Raw genomic sequence first — 18,803 nt, 5'->3', positions numbered from 1 at the left:
AAGCTGAAGCAGAAATAAATTGCTGAAATAAGAGCCAAATGGCACAAATAATGGTGACAGAGGTATGAAAAGCAAACATCCACAAATAAGCAATTTTAGGTCACTTGAGTAATTTATTTTACTCTGAATAGTGTGATGTACACAGATCTCTTAAAAATATTAATTGCTTTGTTTTTTTATTATAATTAGTCTTCTTAACCATTACTGGCATGCCAAGGTGTAAAAATCTAGAATCTCTACTTTTGGGGGGACTCGAGAAGTAACTGTTGATTACTCTTTATAAAAAAGGTCTCTATACAAAAAATGTCTTTTGAGTTTTCTGGGAATTGGGATATAGCACTTTAGTAATATTTGAAAAACTTAATATTTTAAACTTAAAATATTAAACTATTTTCTCAATATAGATACTAAAGGTTATTGCTATAATATAACTATATATTGTGTAATTATATCTTGAAAGATTTAATCAATTGGTATTTGAAAAGGTTTTTAGGTAAAGTTTTTAGAAGATTACGTTTCTGGAATTTTTTATACAGTGGAATTTCTGATGCTAGAGTAAATTAAAAAGTTGGATGATTTTCATGTGATATCTTATTTCACTAATACAGAACAACCTTGAACCACACTAGAGCAATAATTACTTAACCTAAATCAGAGACCAAGCCAGGCCAAGCAGCTGTTTTCATTTTGTTAGGAGATCCATTTGATTTACTCTTTTAGTCAGCTTTCATTACTGTAGAAGACAAAACTTCACTTGAGTTTTTAACCCTGAATTCTCTGCCTTGTTTGCTGCCTGCTATAAAATTGCATGGTTGAGCTGCCACAGCCACTGAGCACACTCTGGAGCTACTGTAGTATGTGGAAGGCTCCACTTTGCTCAGTAAAGAGGAGCTTCTTGCAAAGAGATAAAATCTCTGTCCTTCCCACTGACAGGGGTGGAGGAAGAGGGAGAGGGAGAGAGGGAGAGGAGAGAGGAAGAGAAAAAGAAAAAGCTAAAAATATATAGCAAAATTCATCATCACTATTCTAATTAGAGGCATAGTCTTTTGGGGTTGATCTCTGATTTGAGTTCCTATAGAAGCAGACACAGTCATCTAACAGTTTTCATCAGCTGTACCATTACTTAACCATGTTAGAAACTGGGGAAATGAATGTCAGAGACACAGAGATAGAAAACAATTTAAATATGAGTTACTGGTAGCTAGATACAGATGTATTAGATATCAAGTAATTACTTCTAGAATTTATCTTACATGCTATAGCATGAGATCATTTAAATTGTGGATCCAGTCCCCCTAGAATTAGGAAAAAAGAGGATGAGCCAATATTTTGTGGTTTGTTACATAGGTTTTGTAATTCCATAAATGTGTTGTCCCTGTTCCCCTCAATGAAAATAAGGCAAAACAGTATTTGGACCTTGTGAGAAGGTAGCTCAAACCATTTCCTAAGATTGCTGTCTCTTGCAGAGAAGAATCCTTGAAATTGTTGGCACTGGTTAAATCTGTTTTTCTCTTTCCTCAAAGCAATCTGTGTGTACTCTTTAAATAAATAGAACCTGGCAAGACAGTGGGTTCTCTGTGGCCACATGGGTTAGCAAAAATGGAACAAAACACACAAGGACAACTATTTTTATCTGCTACATAGGGCCACATATATGACAGCGGCCCATAAGATTATATTGCCTAGTGACGTTGTAGCTGTGTTAGATTGGGTAAGTAGATTTTGTGTTTGCCCAATGACAAAAATCACCTAACGACACAAGTCTTGTATTCTGGTCAGTAAATGATGTATAACTGTGTTGGATATTTATAGCAAACTGTTTGACATGGCTTTGCCATATTATAGACCAGCATTTCTTACCCACATCACTTCCAGATTTTACAGAATTTGCTGAAGAGTTTTCATAGTCAAATTTTGTAAACAATTTCTTAGAGTTCACAATATATGATATGAGCTGAAGAAAAACATGTTCAACCCATTTAATTCAGTGTTTCCCAAACTTATTTGAATATGAGAGATTTTTATACCTTCACATGATAACTATACTATCTCACAAAACTGTTTGGCTTTGGACACTGGTTTAGGGTGGGCCACATACTATACAAATGATGTAATCTAGGGGCTCTTCAAATGCAAAAATAGGTGGGATTTAAACTTGGTTAGGCTTTTGGCACCTTTTTTTAAAGATAGTAATAAAATAATTTGGAGGTCTTGCTGTTGCTAAGAAAAGACATTTGGGATATTACTCGCTTGGATAAGGTGTTTCATGAATGCCTTTTATTGAAGAATAATCATTTTCACAAAACCCAGAGAACTATGGTGGCTACTCTCCCTTTTTCTACCCAACTCATAATCGTGTCTTATGGAAAATAATGCAGAACTAATGACGTGTAGAAAAACAAAAGTTATTTCCTGTGGTACAACAGAATCTTCACAAAGAGCTATGGGTTGAAGCTAAAGCTGAATCTCTTATGTAACAGTCCAAAAGAGGGAAAGCTAGCTCAAGAGTGCTTCTTTAGGGAGTGTAGTCTTTGAGAAGAAAGCTAGTGTCCTCTGGGTGCTTTCCTGTTACCTCAAACATAGTGGATTTAGTGGATTATGTCTGTGTTAGCTCCTGACCCCCAGAGTAAAGTGTAAATAGCTACATGCCTGCATGACTTTTCCCCTTTGCTACAGGTTCTGGTATTTACCACCTTCTTTTATTCACACCTATTTCAGTTTATGTATTAATCTCTTTATGTTACCTCTTGTTACCTCTGTTTTTCTTTCTTTCCTCTTCTTTCTTATTTATTTTAAATGCATGAATAGGAGATGCTAAAATTGTAGTGGCAGCAAGCAAATCAAAGAAGCCTAAGGATGAAAAATCTCTGTTCGAAGTTTGCCCTTTTCACAGTCAATTTAATAAAATATGATTGACATTTGATAACAAGTTTGTGCTATAAGAATGAGAAGGAAGTGTGAAAAGATTTTTTAATTTTAAGAAATGTGGTGTAGTATTTTCTTGGCACAGCTCTGTTGTGTTGTATATATGTCTCTATATATTTTCATTTTAAACTAATATAAGTTGTTCACTTGGTGTTGACACAAACATTTCAGCCTTGCAGGTGGCTGAATCTGAACAAAAATTAATTATGATTATCACATTTACTAACAGCAGAGCATTAGCAATGCCTCTAACGGCAAATGTCAAACCATTATTTATCATCATTATCATCAGTATCCATAGGCCACAATAATAACAATGATGTGTTTATATTGTGTTGTACTCTATAGCTTCAAAATTACTTTTATTTATGTTTCTGTATGTTCTTCTCAGAAGAATTCTAGGAATTATATAAGGGTGGAACTATTATTTCCATTCTAACAAATGTGATTCAGAAAGATCCAGTTACCCAGTCAGACAATTCATGACTGCTGAAGCTCACTCTAGGATTTTTCTGAATTACAGGTTCTTTCCTACTTCTCTATCCTATCCAATGTATTTTAATTCTAATTGTGTCTGATTTTAAATATTTTATTAAATATATTGCTTATCTGGTACTCATTTAAGTCTTTAGAGAGTGAAAGACCCTTTTAAGTATTTAGAGAGTGAAAGACCCTATATATGTGACAATGTAAATTTTGAATATAGTTATGTATATAATGTAATTTATTTTTGGTTATTTGCAAATGCATAGTTGCTTGTAAATTGAAAGATTACAAATGCAAAGTGTTTTCTCATGAAACAATAAAAACCTCATTCCCCCATGTCTGAAGCTAATACTTATACATAAATTAATTAGTCTAGAGTGACAAAGAATTGAATTAAAAGTTAATTATGTAAATTTGTAATCTGTTGCTTATATGCTTGTCTAACTTTGCCTCTTCTGCTTACACCAAGTACAAATGAGCCAGAAAAGGAAAGATTTCAACAAATATGTATGTCATAAATAATAAAGCTGATGGCCAATTTTAAAAGGAATACTATTTTCTTTTTCTAATAATCCTTATAATTCAGTAAGGACTTATCTTCATCCTGAAAGATAAACATATTGAAAGAGCTACTTTGCTTTTTGTCTAGAAGATCATACAGACTTCACTTGGAGAAACGATGTGGTAAAGGTTGGATTTAGTTGTGGATCCTATTGACTTTGGTAAATAAAAGTGTCAGAGACTCATTCTCTTGGTGAGATGTAATCTTTTTAAGTGTGGGTGGGCCTGTTCATGGGAGCCATCAACATACTGCCTCAGCTGACCCTCCTTGGAACCAATGGCACTTTCACAAGACAATTGACAGGGATTAGGATGCAATTTTGTCCTGAACACATGAGGCACAGGGTATGATCATGATCGATACAAATTGAATGATGCAGTTATAACGCAAAGCGCAGGAGAAAATAAGATGGTGCACAGAGGTCAAAGTTCCACTAGCAAAGCTAAGCATTGCAATGAAATGATGGATTAGTTCAGTCAGGCAAAATTTTACTTACTCGTTTTCCACAAATTAGCACATTCTTGTCTGCAATGACCTGGATAATTACTTTATTTCACTGTTGTCCTCTGTTTATGGAGGCCTGGCACTTAGTAATTAACAAAGCCTGAATCAAAATTTGTTAGTTCAGTTCAATCTAGCAAGTCAACTTATGGAACACCTAGTGTGTGTTAAATATTACTGTATATGCACCATTTTGAAATTCAAAGTTGAATAAAACATGGTCCATTTTCTCTCAGGAGATTACAAACTAAGCCAGAAGGAAATTTTTGCAACCACTGTAATTTAGTGTGGAAAGTGTTGTATTAGTGGTCGGGAGCAGGGTGAGTTGGTGATAAAGTGATGCTTCTAGAGCACGATCAAAAGAATTGTATCAGAAGTCAAGGAAATACTGTGTGAGTGTAAGTAGGAGTAAAGGGTATTTAAAATGGAGTTTTAGGGCCGGGGATTTAGCTCAGTGGTTCCGCCGCCTGCCTTGCAAGCACAAGGACCTGAGTTCGATTCCTGGTACCAAAAAAAAAGAAATGGAGTTTTGGAGTTCAGCATTCATTATTTACATTTGAGATTGTAAATACTTAGTAAGTTAGGGATGAAAGGTGTTGGATACAAAGGTATAGGTATTTTAGAAGAAAGTTAAGTTACTGATGAATAGTAAATGAAGAAAAGGGAATCCATTGGTTTTAAATTTCTTTGCTACTGCTAAGGTAAGTTGGTCTTTCTAACAGAGGAAGTAACTATGAACTCTTGACCAAAAGTGCAAGGAAATTGGATCTTTTAAACGCTGATTTTTAAAAGGTCCCTCTTGAACTTTAGTGATGGAGCACCAATTTAAAACAAACACACCATTCTTAAAGCAGCAAATGTATGCCCAGTTAAGCCCTAAGGCTTTTTCTTTCATTTAAAAGTTCAATCTGAAGTTTCCTGGCAGCACAGTGGAGCCCCTACATAATAATTATGCTAGGGAAAGGTTTGACTTTTGGAACACTTGGAATAAAGATTGACAGTGATATCCTTCCAGAAAACTAATTGCAGAAAAAACTCTAATAGAATGTCACTTCAGTTTTCACTGGAGGAACAAAACTGTTTTGGAGGTGCGTTCAACCTGTTGATCACCACAGTAATCAGCAGCAAAGTTTGAGGGTTGCAGTGGTTGCCTAGAGAAGGTAATGGTCCCTCTAGGTAATTGCCTATGTCCAGGGTTGCATTAGTTTACCTTGTAAAACCTTCTTTAGTTTAATAATTAATTTATGCTATTATTTTAAACTAAGAGGGAAATGTTGACTAACAATTCCAAATATTCACCTGTGTAGATTATTTTATAAAAGTGATTTGCTCCAATCCATTTAATCTCTGACTTTTTAACAGGAATTTAGTTTTTAGAATATTTGAGCATATTCAAAAGTTGTTTGCCTAAACCACAGAACTGAGTAAAGGCTTGTATCTGATTCCAGACTTCATTAACTTGTGATTAGAGTAAAATAGAGGATCAATCAGAAGTGTGTGCGTAGGCTAAACAACTGGGAACACACAAAGCAAGTAAGGTTAGAAAATAAAAGTTATAACCTAGGGTTGAAAGGATCAGAACTCATACTAAATTGATGGTGGTGGAAATTAAAATTACAAAAATAAATATAAGATAAATGCAAAAAGGAGGATGGACAAGATTAGGTAACAACTGAAAATAAATGGAATAAAGTATAGGGAGAAGATAGAGTACCAGTCACAGAAATAGACAAGAAGTGAAATTAAAAGGTAGATATTGCTGGATATGGTGGCACAAACCTATAATTCCAGCACTTGGGAGGCTGAGGCAGGAGAATGGCAGTGAGTTCAAGGCCAACCTGGGCTACATAGGGAGAACCTGTCTCAAAAAAAAAAAAAATGTAAAAATAATTTGATTGGGATAAGGGGGGAAAATGAAGTGTTGGCTTGGGGCCAATTGAGACAAACTTGGCTAAGAAGTTGAAGAGAGAGAGAGATCTCATATATTGATAAAAACAATAACAGCATAGTTCATTAAACCTGTTACTGGCTTTTATACAGAATTGACCATCAGAAATCATTTGGTTTGAAATATTGAGTTGCCTTCTCTGTTTCTATTCTCATTTTTGTTGTATTTCAGTAGCAATTTGTTCAACTTGAACAACTTGCCTTTTAATGATGAATATTGAAAACTATGTTATGTTGGATTTTAATAATGGAAAATTAGTATATCTTTTCAAATGTGGTTAGTGTTTGTATATAATGTATACAATTATTCTCATTACAAAGTAAGTTTTTATATGTAATTAGCTACTTCTTATAATTATCAAGCATATTTTAAATGTGATCTGCATTATACAAAAATTACTGAATAATCTCTCAAATTTCTTCTAACTCATCCATGGATTTCTAGAGAATGTTTCCTTTTTTGACTAATAAAGGAATGTGAAGCCTTGTGAAAAAAAATCCCCCAGGAGACATCTAATTATCAAAGTTTATTTTAGAAATAATGCCCACCCACATATCTTTTTTATACAACTTCACTGCATAATTTCAAGGTGCTCTAGTTCATTTACAGTCTTACCTCCAAGGAGACATTAGTCTGGGTCACTTTATATTTCTGACACACTGTTCTGAGCTTGTTAGAATCTCTTGGGAATGTTCAACTGGGAAAAGAATCTCTTTGTGTGTGTGTGTGTGTGTGTGTGTGTGTGTGTGTGTGTGTTTCAATTCCTGCTATCTCCTATTCCCCACCCCTTGTTCTGTATCAAGACAAGAGTTACTGGGGACCGTTAACTAAAGCACAAATTGTGTTACAAACTCTTTTCCTGGAATTTATTCAGGTATCAAACTCTCCTTCCTCCCCCTACTTCCGGCCCTACTAATTTGCAAGTTGTCTTAGACTAACTCAAGCAGGGATTTAAAATCTGCTAGAGAGCTCAGCCTGTTGATTTACAGAGCTGAAGTCTGCACACAGAAATCATCTGTAATAGGATTCTTTGCTCCCCAAGGAGATATTACATAGCAGAGCTGTAAATTACTGAAGAAATAGAGGAGGGGGAAGAGGAGGGATGGAGAGTGTGCTCTGTAAAAATAGGATATACTATTGATCAGGGCAGTTGTCTTTTAACTTTTTACCTTTCACCATAAAATTAAGTGGTCTCCCTGAAGGAAAGAAGAGTGAACAATTTGAGAGTTAAGAATGCTCTATTTGTTGTCCAATTTACTTGGTATGGTTTGACTGGTTTTTCCTTATGAGTTGTCTCTTAGTAAATTCTTCCCTTATCCCTATCCCCTAGACTTTTTTTTTTTTAATAAGGCACTACTTTTCTTTTCATCTAAATAGCAGTGTTTCAGTTGCAAATCATCTGATTTGCAACCAAGAGTCATCACAGTCAGCCCTCTCCGTATTATCCCTGAATCAGACGACAACAGCGGTTTGATCAGGGTAATGTACAAAGTATAGTACTATAAAGTTTTGAGTGAAAATGTCCTATATACATTGCCAGTGCAGTGAGTCTAGCCAACAGAGAAATAGATGACCTCAGGAAATGTCTGGCTTAACAAATGTATATCTTTAAATTGGAAATCTAATTATTTGCCTTAGATTTGCACTGCTGGGAACCTAATGCAAGACCATGTTAAATAAACTTATTATTTCCGTTTTTCATTTAACCTGTGGGTTGTAGTATGACCAATCTGTTTTATATCCTCAATCAACAGATGATTGTATTTGGTAATAATTTATCAAGAATAAAAATCTGTTTTTGAAACTAATCACCTCATGTTAGGTCTGCCCTTTTTCAAAACCACCATCTGATATTCATTTTGTCTACAAGACAAACATACTGATGAAAATGCGTATACCACAGGATACAGCCAGTGGAATGAAGCATTTCCACTCTTTGTATATATTTAGAACATTTTCTGTTTTCCTGACAGATGGACCAAATTTTAGTATTAAAGAAAAAAATCAATTTTACATAGTATAAACAAATTGAACAAGTACACTGTGTATTTCTGATTACTTTGTAATAGAATGTCCAGTGGAATTTGAGGTCAAATCAGGTCATATCTAAACCCTGTGCTTTGAAAAAAGGTGACTTTTTCATATTTACTATATTTTCCTTCAGATGATTGGATGAATCTCTAAATGGGAAATCCTACATTTCCCATTTTCAACTTTTTCAAGACCTTTTCAGTATAATGATTTTTGCTTATGTGCTTGAAATATTTTTGTCTTTCCATAAACCTAGAAACCTTATTATATAAAGTTTACCAAAGTGATATATGGATTATAATCTATACACTTTAATATTTTATTTTTAGGACCAATGACTCTGCTCCTGGTCCCATAAACTAGCTATATTAACTTTTATCTCACACAGTTTTGGCACCGGTTCCTTGGGAAAATTAGCTAATATTCTTATTAAAGAAGAGTTTAGGGCAAAAGATACAGCTTATTGGCAGAGTGCTTGCTTACAATGTGCGAAACTCTGAATTCAAGTGCCAGTACTGTAAAGAAAAAGACTTTGACTTTTAAACGTATTTGAATTTATACTAAGTATTTACATGTCATTTTTCTTGTATATTTAAATTTAATTAAAATTATAATTATTTCATCTCTAATGTTTTGATTGACTTGCATAACTTTGTTTTATTTATGAGGAGAGTTGGGGCTACAAATTTGTCTTTTAGAAGATAGTCACTAATCTTTTCTCTTTTTATTCCATCTGCATTATAAATCTAGTTTTTCACTTTCCTCTTTCAAATTTGTTATGACTGCCCAGTGTTTAAGGATAAGAAAAACCTCCTTAGTCCTTCCCCATCTGGTCTTATCTATCTTTTGACCCTCCGGGAACCTCAGTAGCCTCCATGGCCTCTCTCCTTCCTCATTTACCCCTTAAATCTCAAATACCTCTCACAGTCTTCTGGAATTCATCATCTGCTTTTGTCCAGTTTCACCATTTGTCCCCTTGACCTGGAATGACCTCCTCATTGTCTCTACTACCCTATTCCCTTAAATTTCAAACTTGATGTTATATTCTAAGAAATCTTTCTGTCTCCTAAATCATGACTTATTGATCCCACTTCTTTATTGTATATCTTTGGTGTATCATGTGCCTGTAGAAATTATTGAGTAGATAAATGACAAACAAGTAAACAAACTATTTCAACTTGTAACAAGTTGTATGAAGGAAATGAGTAGAGTACAATGAGAAAGAAAAGTAGTAGCAATCTACTTACTGTTGCACACAGGCCTTTATGTGTTGAATTTCTGTGTTAAATTTCTTAAAATTTAGACTGAAAATCAAAGAAAGAGCCAGCTATATAAAGCATGAAGGGGAACATGTTTCAGATAGAAAGCACATACAAAATTCCAAGATGAGAAAGAGATTGGTGGATTTGAGCAACTGAGAAGAGGACATTGGCTAAAGTATAGAAATCGAGGAGACAGTGACATGGATTGATGATAGAAAGTAGATCATGAAGGCATTGTCCACTGAAGGCTTATAGGCAAGGGAATATCATGGTTGTATTACTGTTGGAAAAAAATTTCTCTTGATACTGTTTGGAGAATACTATACATTGGAGGTGAGTAAGAATCTCAGGGAAGCTATAAGATGCTGTTGCAGATAACTGGCAAGAAATCACTTTTAAATAGATCCTGGGATAAAACCACTGCTATCTTCAGAGTATTTTCTGATCATCATATCTCTTAAACAGTTCTTTTGAAACTTGAACGAGAAAATATTTGAAAATATTATTACTGCTCTTACCATAATAATGCCATTGGCTCGAAAAGTAGTCAGTATTGAGATATTGCAGGCAAGGTAGGCCAAGGAAAAGAGTATAGGTTTTCTCAAAGGGAAGACAGGCACCCAGAATGCATGGAGAGACATACCTCAAATTGCATTTTTTAAAAAAGCGTATAAAATGGATTAGAAATTTGCAAGACAGATAAGAAATCAAATAGGAAGCTATTGTAATTAGTGAAAAGTGATGCAGACTTAAGCAAAGATGACAGTGGAGATGGTGAGGAGTAGCAAATTTCAAATAGGTTCAGAATTGGATTGGAGGTGAGAAATATGAAGAGAGATGTCTTTAATTTCTTTCTGTTTTTCTAAGCTTTATTTGAGGATATAATTGACAATTAAAATTGCAAATATTTGTCGTGCACAATGTGATGTTTCGGTATATGTATGCATTGTGAAATGATTAGCACCAATTGATTAACAGATTAATTCCTTCAAGTTTCTGGTGTTTTGAATGAGCAAGTGGATAGAGGTGCCAGTCAATAGAATAGGTAATGTTGGGTGAGAGATCAGTAATTAAATTTTGGAGGTATTAAATTTGAGAAATTTGTGCCTAGAGATTTTTATATAGGCACCTCAATAAATGGATTTGAAAATACCTATGCATGTACATATTTGTAGATAAAAGATCATACTGTATTATTCTGTTTGTTTACTTTCATTGAAAATATAATATATATTCTTCCATATTTGAAATATAGATTTAATTATTTTAAAGTTTCATGATTGTATAGCTCTACCATAATTTAATCAACAATTTTCAATATATGGTCATTATTATGGATATTATCCCACAGTTCTTCAAGTATTTCTGTAGGATAGATTCTAAAAATTAGAATTGCTGGATCAGAAGTTACACACATGTCACAGAGAAACTGCTGCCTTGGAAAGAATCATTAACCAAGTATTAGAGTGCCAATTTCTCTTAATACTGCATTCCAACAGTTTGTTTTATATTTTCTGATCTTAAAGAAGACAATGTTATCTTAGTGTTGTTAATTTATTTCACTTTTCATGGTGCAAAGTATTGAACACCTTTTTATTTGGTTGTTAGCTATTCTATTTTTTTGTTGTTGTTTTACGTGAAAATTAGGTATAAAATAATTATAGACTTGAGGAAGCAAAAAAATCAGGTACTTTAAGAAAGAAAAAAAATAAAAGGAGAAAGGAAGGAAGGCTATAGGAAATAAATAAATAAATAAATGGAGTCCTAATTACTATTTATTTACTATTGGATGACTCATGAGAATTTCAGAGAGACTGGTAGAGGGAGGGGAAAATATTTTACAAAAATTACTAATCACACATTGCATAAAAATACATTAGCAAAATATTGGAGGTAGTTTTTGGAAAGCACTTTAGAAATCAGTGTCTTCATGTGCATTTTTGTTACTTATATATTAAGAAATTTCTGAAAACAAATCTGCAAATACTCAAAATATTTTTAGAGTTAAACTCAGGAAAGCCTGATGAAGTATTTTCCCCTTGGAGCAGACTGTGTACTTCACAGAGCAGCTGCACTTTGCAGGCAGCTATAGCAGTCATGGCAAATCCAGTAAGAGGTCACCCACAGCCATGTGTATCCTGTTCTATTAATAAAGGAAATGTAGACTAGGATGCTAGGGATTAGACATAACTAAATTTCTGAAATGCCATTGAATTGATCTTTATCTGTAAAGCCAACACAGACATACAAATAGTTAAATTGTGCTTCTGCCTCTCACATTTCAGTAGGATAAAGCCTGTTGTTTCATTTCACACCCACTGAACAGCAGCCCTTAATGGCGAGAAGTCTTTAAAAATGGTATTTCTCGAAGCCATGGTTTTCAAATACTAGTCCAATGATTAAGGTTCTTGGAATATAAAGGTTTTGATTGAAAAGCAGTTTTGGTTTTTAAAAACTAGACTCAGCTCCACATTTCCCAACCCCTCCTCCTAAGTCTGATGCTGTGCTCTGGAGGTTCTAAGTTCACAGTGCTTGGGCCGAGTTGGCATGCCTCTAAAGCACAGTGGTGATCTTTGGAGATTATTCATAAGCAAATCAGCTTTGTCCTTTCGACAGTGGTAATGACAAGTTAAACACAGGCCAGCATTGTTGACTCTTTGTGGTGACCCTTCTAACTTCAAGAGTAGTTGTTTTACATCGAATGTCTAAGTGGTCGGTCTATTATAAAAATTGATTCTTTTAAGCCAAATAACTATTATTAAAGTTGGGAAATCTGGCTACCACACACATACAGACACTGTTTTGAAAACATTAATATGGGTAGGGAATGATGGAATCATGAAATAGGGAGTCCAAACTTGACTTAAATTTATCAAAACTATAGAAAATATTAAATTTCTTTCTGTAATTTCTTGAAACTGAGACTAACTTTTGTGATAATTGAGAGTTACTATTTTCTGCACGTGTAGTTTATACTACTTGTGGGCATGTTTTTACTCAGACATATAATTTAACTTCTAATTTTCTAATCATTTTAAGGGTGCTACAGGCAGAAGTTACAGTGTTAATTTTTCTTATAATAAGTTTATTTCAAGTTAATGAAATATACAAATTAAATGTACAAAGTGTACATTTGATGGATTAAGATAAATAAAAAAAATTGACAGCAGTGGCTTTTAAACTTTATTCTTAAATAATACTATTCTCACTCTAGTGCTATCTTCTAACTTCGGTGATCATGTACAATAACAGATTTTTAGATTTCATATCCTTGGTTTTACTCTTCATACATAGTGCCAGTATCCTGATAAGCACGAATTTGTCATTTTGCTGAAGCATGAATTTGGGTTGCTTGTACTAGATGGGGCAAATCAAGAACTTCTCAAAGCACCTTGATATTTCCAATCTGGTCATTTCCATGTTGTAATTCACTTGAAGAGTAAAACATTTACTTTACTTTTGCAAAGTATGTAGAAAAGAAAGCTAAGAGCTAAGTGGTGGGTATGATATAATGTGAAAGTTCAATATCTTGTGAAAATGTTGTTTTTTCCATTTATTTCACCACATTTTGGGTGTCTACTATATGTTTCGTGAAGAAATAAGAACTGGTCTGTAAATCTGTTCCTGAAAAGCTCTAGCCAATGTAAAATATTGCTTATGACTTAGAAAATTTTAGCAAAAATTAAAGATTATTGATTTTGGTATATTTATCATTTTTATAAAAAGGTTTCTATCAAGTATTTGCAACAGTGTTTAGCACATAGATACCATAAAAATATATGTTAGGATAATGCTGGAGATATTGGTGAGGATGATGATCATAATAATGTGATTCTGGATGGAACAGTGATTTGAAAGCTGAGAGCCTGTATAGGCAGTTCCACACACAAAATATCAAGGATTGCTTCCAACAATACCAATATAAATGGACTTATGTTTTCCCAATTTTCAGATAAGGAAATTGAGGCTAACAGAAGCAGTAGGTCCAAGTCACAGGTAATAAATTGCAAAGAGTAATTTAAATCAGATGGTTTACTTCTACATTGAGTATTTTCTCCGATATTCCTACCAAATTTCCAATGCTTATGGAACTTAGACTAGACAGTTATTTGAACCCTGGACATAATTTCCATGGTCTGCAACATTTCTTAACTTATTAAAGCCTACAAAGCTATGATATATTTCCCTAACTCTATCTTTCCTCTTATCTGTAATGTGGATTTATAGACTGAGGTTGCCTGTCTTGTCCTGTAATGTGAACATTAACACATGAACTAGTTGAACCACTAGCTAAAGTCAAGATATTAATCCATAGATAGCAGTCATTGAACATTCTATGATTAGGTTGTCACTTTTAACAACAAAAAAAATCTTGTTTGGAGGACAACAGATGAGTCAAAGGATTTTCATTATATTTAGACACCACATCTGATTTAAAGATATCACCATGAGGATAAGACAACTTTTAGGGACATAGACAAACAACCTTCTTTTCTTCTTTCTCTTTTCCTGATCATCTGAATTTAGAGTTTTCTTACAAAGCCAAGCTAAGTTTGCATTTCTTAGCTCTAAGAAAATACATCACATTGTTGCTGCAGTAAATGATTAGGCTCTGGGATAGGGAAGGGAAGAACTAAAACAGGGCATTATGTTTGTTCTTCTGTGCTCTTGTCTTTATCTAGGACCCCCCCCCCCATATTTTATCTCTATGCACTTCCTTCTATAAGATATATTACTCTCTCAGACTAAGACTGTCTTTCCATTTCCAACTGTTTGCAGGAATTTCTTTGATCAGAATCCTTGAGACTGTGGAAGTTTTAAATGGAATTTGGTCTATTTTTAAGTGAGCATACCATGATTTAGTTGAAAGGATGGATGAATATATAAATGAATAAGCTATTGATAATGTCTTCCCTGAAAGTGTATCAATAAAATCAAGGTGATTGAATAACACCCCCCCACACCCTTCCTGGAGAAGTAGATTTCTTGGTGTAGATATGCTGAGCAACCTGGAAGTTCTGACTTTTTAATGCTAAAGTAAGTCTCAGGCCTCCATATGTAACTTCTAACCAACGCTTTTGCATGAATTCTTTCTGAAAATGTAACATATAGTCTGGCTAAGCCAATGAAGGGCCAGTTCTTGGAAAAACTTGACCATCTTAAAATGGAGCCCCTTTACAATAGTTAATTCATATTGTTGATTTGGCAACAAACCTCATTATTTTTTAGTGCATTTTTCTTTATCCCCTTTATCATTCTAATCTCTAAATCACACTGTCTTCATATTGGTAAGTGATAAAGTGACTTGATATTCATTGCCATTGTAAAAAAAATATGTTTAAAAAATGGATTAGGGCCAAGATTATGCTCTTTCTTTACTTAGTGAATTTGGAAAGTGCTTTAGGCAAGGTGAAAAGTAATCTTAACAAGTATAACCAGAAGAAATGGCAAATTAAAAAGTACCTGACTTAAGAGTTTCCCTTGATGAATAATATATTTACTATGTGATTGTGGTTCTAAATCTCTATCACTTCTTATATATGACATCCACTCAGTAGAACTTTTTTAAAAAGAGAGGAACTACCATAAAATGTGCATATTCTTTGTAAAATAATCCCCAATTTTAGAAACATTAAAATGTTGAAAAAATAGGAATTAAGAAAATTAAGATGATTGAGGTTCTGGAACAGCATTTTAGAAAATCAACCATTGATAAACTTGAGAAAAATAAAATTCTACAAGCCTTATTTTTTTCTCATCCAGTACAGCAAATACTTGAATGGCTGTACTAGAAGATCCCTTCTTATAAATCCTAGTTTTGCACAATTTTGGCAAATGTTTTCACAGGGACTTTAATGAGTTACTTATTAAATATATGAGGATATATGTTGATATATACATATGAAATGTTTTCAGATTGAGGTTATATGAGATAAATGAAAATAGGCCTATTGTACCTCAAAATAAAGTGCTGAAACTAATACATGACATTTTTATTGAATATTTGAAAATGGTTTTAAAAGTTTAGAAGGGGCAAATGACCTCTCTTTACCATTGAGATAATAATGGTAAAGCCTATACTTCACTGGCAATATATTTATGTATTCACATTTAAACACAATCATGCTTGTTTGAACAATTTATATTTTAGATAATTATGTTTATTTCTTATTAAAAAGCTTTGTAATAGTTGGTGGACTAGAGCCAAGAACGCATACATTTACAATTACTTAGAAAATTATTTTTTAGAAAACTTTATTATTATTTACTCACCAAGTGCATAGTGAACTTTACTTTTGACAGAGTGAGAAAAAGTAAAAAAGCGTTCTGGAGATTCAACGGCTGTGTACTTTGTTTTATATTCATAGGCAAGGCATAGGTGTCAGAGTTTCATGCTGTAGTTCTTTTCATTTGGTGTGTAATGTCCTTTAATTCCACATGCATTGATTTTGTATGTATAGCTTTGAAAAATCTTAACTTAGAATTACACTGTGTATGTGCTCCTATGTATACACATGAAGGTATGCCATGTATTGATTCATAAGGCAAAGTAAATTGTAAAATATACATAAAGCAAATGTAATCCATAAGGGCAGTGTTTTAAAACTAAAATGTATAATAACTGGGTAAATGAGCTCAATTCTTAACAGATGCTGTGCTATGTTTCATAGTTTATAACAAATCTCTTTTTTAAACTTTTGTGTACCATTACACTATCAAATTATGGCTATTTAATAAGGTATAATACACAAATATTGGTGTAATTCTTAGAGAATAATTAAGGGAAATCAAATAAGATATCACATTGGCTATGGATGGAAGTAAGAACTCAAAACAAGAGGCTAAGTTGCAAGAGTTGCCTGAGCTTCCTATGGATGAATAACAATATGGGTAAATCCTGAGCACTGTTTTCTCTGACTTTTGCTATCTCCAGAATTCTGTCATGTTCATGTATGTGTGTGTTGTGTGTGTGCATGGGTATAGTCACACATGAACATTTGTTTGTGCAACACTTTGGTACAGATAAAGGAAGTATGGCCATCCACTTAGATGGAGTAGTTTAGAAGGTAACATTCTAGAGTGTGATATGTTTAGGGAATGTGGTGATTTTAGGTAAAGATAGTTCACCTACAGCCCTGCCTCCCGTTGAACGGCTGGTCAAGACTTAGAGCAGAAATCTGAAGGGATCATTATGGATCATAATGAATTCTCTGCCCTTCTTCCTCTTCGTATTCCTCTTTTTAGTTGGGGGGAGGGGAAGATGTTTTAGAACTAGGAAGTGGCATAGGACAGTGGCTTTGAGATTTGGTCTTTGAGTCAGCAAATCTGATTTGACTCCTGCCTCTGCCCAGTTTCTCCGTAACAGGTGCTCCTGAGTAAGCAGGGCTTAAAAGGGTGGGAGGGAGGATGTGACCTCCCACAGGTGCTGCAGCTGCCCCCATTCTGGAGGAGGCCTCATCCGCCTAATGGCTGCTCACACCAGATGCAGGAGGTGGTCAGAGAATAACTGGGAACAATTCTGGATTTTGTTTTCCTCAGAGGTGTTTACCTGATCATTAGCTGTCTGGTGGCACAGAAAATGTTCAGACCATCCATCTTCCTGTCTGGTGGCTTTTGCAGTTAGCCCCATGAATTACATATTTTCTCTGACTTAACACATAACCTTGGCCCAGGTGCTCTCAAATGCAGCACTAACATGAAAGGCATGTGTTGACTCTGCAGCCATTTTTATTTCTGTCTGAGACAGGTTTTAGGTTAGCAGATAAAACATTCTTGACATCTTTAATACCATTTATAGAGACTTTTTATAAATAATGGTTGTCAGTTGCTATTTTTTTCCAAGCATTGAAATTCTATTGCAAAATAGAATACAGTGAGTGGCTGCAGGTTGTTTTAGGAAAATAAAAATGATGCATTCACTTGCTTTACCTTCAAATGCCTCTTTCATTATTTTGCAATTTTGAAAATTTAGTCTTAATGCTCCACAGAACATGTGGTACCAATGAGCTAATCATAGTCAAAGAAAACATTGATTCTAAGAGTAAATTTGCAGCAATGCTCTCTACTGGCATCATGTTTGTAGGAGGAAAGATTGTTAAGGCTTAAATCAGTAGGTTCTCTTAAATTGGCTTTGGTGCAGTGGTATACAAAGCAAAGCAGTATACATCCTAGGCTTTACATAGTGAAGAGGCTTTATATTGTGGAAGGTGATAGTTTATTAAAGAATGGGTTTAAAATGCATATATTAAGTGTACAATTTGATGAGTTTTTATCAATCACACATGCTCTGAGAACTGGTGCTTAGAGCAGACAATACCAATACTAAATTCACACAACCATCACAGAGCATATGGGGAGACTTTGATCATAAAATCCTTGGAGCTTGTTCTTTGCATTTAAGCTGCCATTTCCCCAATCACAGTTGATTTTTTTTTTCTGGAAGAGAGCTGTCGTTTCTGTACTTTCCTCATGTTGTTATTTTGCTTGCTTTCTTGCATTGCAGTTCTGTCTGTGACATTCTGTCTGACTGTGAGGTCATTAAGAAGCAAGTGCTATGTCATAGGCATTTTTAATCTCTCCCAGTGCTTAGTGGTGTGTCTCGAATGTGATAAATATCATTTGGTATTTGCTTAATGAATAATGAAATACACAACATTTTATGCCATTTACTTTTCGTGCCACATTACATTTCCAAAGAACTACAGGGAAAAATACAACATATGGCATTACATTTTTTTGGCATTTACATGTTTTGAAGCACTTGACGTGATTTCAGCAATGACTTGAACTAAAATTTCTTGCAACTTAATGAATAGTGGAAATCACGTTAAGTGAAATGATTTCCATTTTCTAGAAAAGAAAATAAATACATATCTTCAAATTCTTTGTTTTTATGTCTACCCTTCTTCTGTCCAGGGCAGCTCTTTGTGAGTGGATAGATTCATGTTCTCAGTTCCCATCACATATGCACATGAATGAAGGAGTGGGTGAATGAAGTGAAATGAGTGAAAGAAATGAAAGGAAGAACAGAAGAAGAGAGAAAATACATTTCATGGAACTATTGTGAAAAATGAAAATATTAAATGAT

At 34.1% G+C, this 18,803-nt stretch overlaps 1 protein-coding gene across 8 annotated transcripts in view; it reads left to right on the top strand.

The window, feature by feature from the left end:
- Positions 1 to 18,803, top strand: part of LOC147822299 (uncharacterized) — a 390,614-nt gene that overhangs the window by 163,753 nt on the left and 208,058 nt on the right. The window contains exon 3 of one of the 8 annotated variants that reach the window (XM_087197287.1): positions 1 to 18,803. This exon is cut by the window's left edge and continues 37,438 nt beyond it. The exons of the other annotated variants lie outside the window; for them this stretch is intronic. The gene's annotated coding sequence lies outside the window, so the exon portion shown is untranslated. 8 annotated transcript variants of the gene reach the window in all.

The sequence above is a fragment of the Heterocephalus glaber genome, unplaced genomic scaffold (genome assembly GCF_053883595.1).
Source record: "Heterocephalus glaber isolate CG9 unplaced genomic scaffold, H.glaber_assembly_v1.0 deba00001663, whole genome shotgun sequence".
NCBI lineage: Eukaryota > Metazoa > Chordata > Mammalia > Rodentia > Bathyergidae > Heterocephalus > Heterocephalus glaber.
Note: the sequence above shows the minus strand (reverse complement) of the source record. Positions and strands in the feature narration are given on the sequence as shown.